Genomic DNA, 6,928 nt, shown 5'->3' on the forward strand with positions numbered 1-6,928 from the left:
CTTATCTCTGCCAGAATTTTGCACAAAGAAGTGCATCATGTTGTGCAAAGAAGTACCTCTTCGAGTGAAGGTGTGCTCAACGATGTGAGCATGTGTTACCTAAAAATTGATCTAGGGTTTCATGTGAGGAAGTGCCCAACCACGTGAAGAAACCCACTACACCACGTGAAGACTTGCATCCTCACAAAAGAAAATGCAATCTCGCGCGAGATTTTAAGTCAGCACACAAACACAAAAATCAAGAAAACACTAAGAAATCTCTAAGTGATCAAATTCCTCCACACCGAGAGTACCAAATCCACATTTCGAGGCAAGGACACTCGACAAAAGTTGAAAGATGGAAAGCCAGAATCTAACTATCTAATAAACAATGAAAGAAAAGAATAGAAGGAACATCATAGTGTACTAAAAGCAACATCGCATTAATTAAAATAACATCGCAATGAACAATATAACCAAACTAAGTATGCAATTCCTCCCAACTATCAATGGCATCATAAGACCATCGTGGGCCCTAGCCATCCCCTGCACATAACATCCCAAGCCACTGAACAGATCGTTGGTACTATCGTAATAGGGACATCACTACTAAAACATGCTACAACATAAGCATAAGGAAATCTAACATGCTAGAAGTAAAGCATAAGATAATCCTACAAAGTAGATAACATCACCTATCACATTCTAATCATCATAATAAGGAAATGTGACAGTACTAACGTCATTTAAACATGATATACAAGTATTTCAATAAAAGCATAAATCACAAGAAAGCATAGTCTAGAACCCAAAGTACCAAGTGAAGACATACAACAATGGTCGCACTAAAAAAAAAGATCATCTCTATACACTGGTCCCTAGTAGTGGTGTAGGTAGCTACGCCTCCCAACCATGTGGTACCTACAGGTCCACACCCATCGTACTGATGGAGATAATGATCCAACCAAAAACACACGCAAGCAAACATCCATGGCTAACGCACACACCAAGCAGTATGATGACTGAATCTAAGACATAGACAATGCATAAACTACATGTCTTGGTCAAACACTCAATGGGCTACTAAGTAGGGGTTGACATCATGGAGAGTCACTTAGCATCCAAAAGCCCAAGCTCAGATCATGTGTGGCAACACTTTCAAGGGACTCCCTTGGAACCATCACACGAATGCAGAACTTTTCATTATCTTAAGTTTTATTACCACCTAGTGTTTTATTTAGTTATCACTTATATAAAGCTTCCTCTACCAACCTCTAGCACCATGATCACCAACCTTCAAGATAGAAGCCCCCTCCATATGCTAACCTACCCTACCCATGCTCATCTAATGATGAGTACCCGTAGGCATACAAATTCCCAACCCAACCCCAATGATCATAACTTCTGGCAAGTCCACCAAAGGGTGGGCCCCACAAGTCACTTGACAGATATATATTGCATGTATTTGTGTGTGGCGCACCACCATCATGAAGATCATAACACGAGGACTAGATGAGAACAAAAGCAAAAAGTTACTCAACTAAAAATAGACTCGAGAGGACGGATGCAACATGCATCCCAATGCAACATAAAAGTGCAATAAAGGTCTAATTGACATCCAAACAGATCATCCTAGCCTGTGACCGAACTCATGCCAAGAAAACCTAAGAAAACAGGATGACATGCAAAATGAGGTAAAAACTCTAAAATTTGAAAAATTTTGAAATTAAAACCCATTTGGCCTTTGGGTGCAAAAACCTCAAAAATAAATGAGTTCGGACGTCATATGCAAAAATGGCTAGCATAACAGCTTAAAACCCCAAACCCTCATCCTGAAAATAGGGAAAATGTTCATTCCTGACCAACTGGGAAAAATTAGTAACCAAAAATGGAGGAGAACACTAGTTCTCAACCTCGTAACATACTACTACAAGAAACATAAGCAGAAACAAAGAAAAAACAATAAAACGGGAAGGCCCTACCTAACAGAAAAAGGGCAAAAACCAAAACCTGCAGAATAAAATAAATATTTTGCAAAAACTACTAAAAGTGACAGCAAAGAAAGAACTCCCTGAGCTGGATCCAACGAGTTTGACCTTGTGAAAAACCCACGCTCATAGCTCCCAAAATGAGCAGAACTAATCCTTCAGAAGAGGATTCTCAAAAGAGCTCTCAAATTTCTATTTTGGAAAAGTGAGAAGACAATAATAAAAACTCTTTTTCAATACTTATTCACTTTTTGAGTGAATAGTTGATTAGGGCATGTAGCCAGTTAGACTAGCTAGACTTTGAATCAACCTAAATAAAAGTAGGTTATTCTTCGTAATGGGAATTCACCTAAGGCAAATCTGCCAAAAATTAAATTTGAAAATATTTAAAGCTCAAAAATCCAAAATCATGGAAAATCACTAAACCAATTTTTCGACAATGTGAACCTCTTAATGCACAGACACGCTTACTAGTCTAATCGCATAATGCAGATGAGTTCAGATTTAATAATCACCAAAAGGTTTTAATTTAAACAATTTAAAATAAGGATATGTCAACCATACAAGGATGACATTGATAAATATGAATAGCTAAATCACTAACTCCATGTGCTACTGCTAGGGATATAATTCCTACACACTAAAACACATGATCAACTGCAATTCCATAATAATATTGTAGCCAAAGCAATAAATGCATTAAATAACTAATTAATCCATTTACATCACTCACATTTGCGTAAAGCATAAAAGATATGAGAATGAAGTAAATAACAATAGCATAGAATCCATCTCATAACAATAATCAACAAATATGTCCCAATAAACCAAATAATCAAATATCAACATAGATCTACTATAATTGTAAAATGGCATCAACATGCAAATATGATAAACTGAATAGTAAAACAATAAGGCATCTGGGTGAACCCACAATAATGGGTTCCACTTTAGTGGGACGAACAAAAATGAGAGAAATTGCAAAATGAGAAATTGAGTTTACCATATGTTCACGCGAACTTTTTTTTTAATCATGTTCGAGCGAACATATTTTGTATGTTCGCACAAATATATGTGATATATATGTTCGCGCAAACATGATTTACATGTTCATGCGAAAATACTTCACGCGAACATGGTAAACGTGTTCGTGCGAACGCCATGTTTGCATGAACATGCAAAATCACAAAAATTTTAACCATTTTTTCTTTTTTCTTTTTTTTTGCTCTTTTGACTACCATAATTGCAGGAGAATGATCTCCTACTGTAAAATAAAAAATGTCAAAATGTGTTGCTCGGAGCAAGCTTTCCAACGACTATAATTTTATTACATAATTTAATCATTAAGACTTTCAAATATGAGTTTAACTCATTATAGCTTCATTACCGATTGAACATCAACCAACTTTGACACCTCAGGAAAATTAGTAAATTAGGTCAAATTTTTTTTGAAAAATATGGAGGCACTAGCTTATTGAGATACCTTTCTATTCAAAAAAAAAAAAAAAAAATGGTTTATAATAAATTGACTTCAAATTATCTCTGTCAAACGGAACATATGTCTAAATTACAGTTCATGTCACTTCAAAACTTCATAAACTATACAATATTCAACAAAAATAAATCAAACCAAATGCAAACACTAGATATTGATGTTACAAATCCAACATTGAAAGAATTACTTCATTATCATTTCTAGAAAAAAAGTTATGTGTGTCAAACGGACTGTCACTTTTTAAAATATTGAATTTTATTATGTACCACTTTTTGGAGGAGATGAAAAAAATTGACATAAATAAATTTTTTTTTTAGATTAAAAAATATATTTACAAAGTAGGAACAAAGTACTCAAAATCACTAGTTTATGTCATCTTGAAATTATTTATAGTTTTGGAGATATAGTCACTTGAACGTGACGTTTGTTGCAAAAATATTGATTTCAGTGTCAAAATTGGTCAAAAAGTGAACCCCATTATTGTGGGATCACCCATCTATGATACTGAATCAAAGTATAACATTTGGCCCTCAGGTCATCTCAAAGTGCAAATAACAATAAGAGTGTCAAGTATCCCTCGAATCAAAATAAACAAGGTATATACTGCAAACATGAGAGGCACTACAGGAAGAGCACAAGTAGTAATTGTTCCTCCTATAATGGGAATGCCATTAATACTTATAATGAAATTTCTAACTCATCCCTTCTTCTCTACTCTCCTACCAAGTGTGCATCACAAATGAAAGAGATCACACATAATATCATTATATCGACTTAGTTAATGTCAATGAGAACAATTCCAATACAATCATCCACTTGTAATGCACAATAGTTTAGTCATTGTTTGCAAACATTTTATCAACATGAGGTCAATTACTTGGCATGATGTTGTGTTTGCAATAAAAGCATCAATGAAGGAATGATAACTTCAAATCCATATTCAAATCAATACATAATCAAAACAAATCCTTTCAACCAAGATATAAGTGCATTTTATTTTTGAGAGGTTGGCATCATGTGTAATAATACTAAAAGTAAAGAAACAAGATAATGATTACAACATATGAGTGCAAAAATGAAAATTCAGAAGAAATGGACTATTTTAGGTATTAGAAAAACAAAACAAAGACAACCAAGGATTTGAGAAATGAAATATTATAAAGCGCTTTGATGAAAATTCATTGAGACATTTGAATTTTTAAAAATGCTTTACGAGATAAAACATTTTTAAATGTTTCAACATTTTGGTTTTTCCAAAAACACATCAAACTTCAAATTGGTAATCAGAAATCTTTGTAGTGAAATTGTCTACATTAATCTTGGCAATAGACTATTTCACTTCTTTCGTGATAGAGTGTCTAGGAGTGGATGGATATATAACCTCTTTCATAGTCATAAATGAACTAAATTGAGTTAAACGATATAAACCCTCATTTAGAGTCTTAATCTAGGTAATGAAAGAGATTTTTTCATAGTATATATCTATAATATATTCTTGTAATTTATAATCCAACTTTTCTTTGCCACTGGTGATGATTGGAAAAGAAAACCCCAAATTGAGAAATGAAGATCAAAGCATACATTATTTAGTTGATGCCACATACATGTGTAGATGAAAATCCCCACTAATCACCCATGCTAACTTTGTACACCCAAAACTCTTAAACCTTAAGTCATTTTTTGTGAGTGAAGAGCTTAAAGCTAAGGTTTTGACTTTTGGGTATTCAGGGATATCTCTTTAGCGATCGTGAAGTGTAAAGTGATCCAAAAGTGTCATTTCAAAATATTCACTGAGAACTCCCTATGTTCAAGCACCAACACCCTCTCACTAAAAAACACTAGTAATTGTGGTTTAATGTGTTAATAGTCATTATCAATTTTCCTAATAGTGGTGCACAAATTTGTCAATCACCAACCAAAATAGCTAAAAAATGATTGACTATTATTACATGTGTGATTAGCTATTAATACATGTGTTTTTATTTTTTAGTTCTCTTTTAAGTTCTATAATTAGGAGGAATCTATGACAAAACTATCATAATTATTTGACTCCTTGTTAGTTAGTAATTCTCTTCCACTATATACAAGCATTGAGGGAGAAAAGGAACATAACACTTCCATTAGATAATTTAGACCATGGAAATGTAAGAGTGAGATTTGTATTAAATGTCGAGAAATTTTGAAAAATCCATATTTGTGAGTTTTTCCTTTAATCGACCAATGCATCACCCAATGTGAGTTGCAAAATGATCAAATTTGATTTGACAAAAGATGGTCTCAAACACTTCAAGTCTTGTCAAGTGTGTGCCCTATTCTCTTGACTGGAGTAAATGAGGCTTTTCTAGCTAAAAATTCCTGCTCTCTCTTTTCAATCACTTGAGCACTGGCTATGGCTTACCTTTGCAAAAGATTCATTGTTGACAAAAAATAAACAATCCCAATTTGTCCCATGGTCATCCATGCTCTCTCTCTGTCTCTCAATTATTAGATTGAAGAAATAGGTTGAGCTTTTCCAAATATGGAAATGCCTTGGGTGTAAAAGTATAATACAATATTTTTGTATAATCCTTAGGAAAACCATTTTATTAATTATTAGTACTTACTGATAGGCTAAATACTATTGTGACAATTTTTGCATTTCATGTCTTAGCTTGTGATTAAAACTTATTGTTTTTACAAGTTTAAATTTATCATTTTGAAATTTAATTATAAAATGCATAGTTAGATGCAAGTTTTTCAACTACATAATTTCTATTAAATATTTTTTGATGACTTGATTGGGTGAATTTTTTTGAGTCTTATATGTGCAGGATTAAAGTTAAATATTTTTATTTGTGAGCAAGTTAATTTAGATGTTTATACTTTCAATATTCTATTTTTAAGAATTAATTTTTTTCATTCAACTAAAATATTTTAAAAAAATTATCCATACTTATATTATATAACATTTTAAGAAATGCTATTATATATTATTATTAAAATATTTTTATTTTCATATCATAATTTATTTATAATAGCATATATATGACATATATGCGTAGAATTTAACTATATAAGATTTATGTTGATTAAAATATTTTATATACTACGATAAATTTATTATTTTAAGATTAGATTTATACTAAAAGCTATTAAAACTAAGGCAAGTACTAAGCCATTATATGACACTTGTTTATATATACTAATATGATATTTTACATTTTTATAATTTAAAAACTATCATATTATTATTCTCAAAATTTATTTTACTTTAAAAAAAAATTATTTTTATTGTATATTTAAAATATTCAACTAAAAAAGGCTTGAGAATGTAATAATAGAGTAAAGCAATAGGCATCCAATATAAGACTTAGCAAGAAAACTCAAATTTGATTGGGAAAAAGTGACCATCTAGATCAAGGGATTAATAATAATTATGCCATAATTTCCAAACCTCTAGCAACGGTGTGGACCAAACGACACATGT

This window comes from Cupressus sempervirens, chromosome 5 (assembly GCF_028749045.1).
Source record: "Cupressus sempervirens isolate cs-2001-9-10 chromosome 5, ASM2874904v1, whole genome shotgun sequence".
NCBI classification, from domain to species: domain Eukaryota; kingdom Viridiplantae; phylum Streptophyta; class Pinopsida; order Cupressales; family Cupressaceae; genus Cupressus; species Cupressus sempervirens.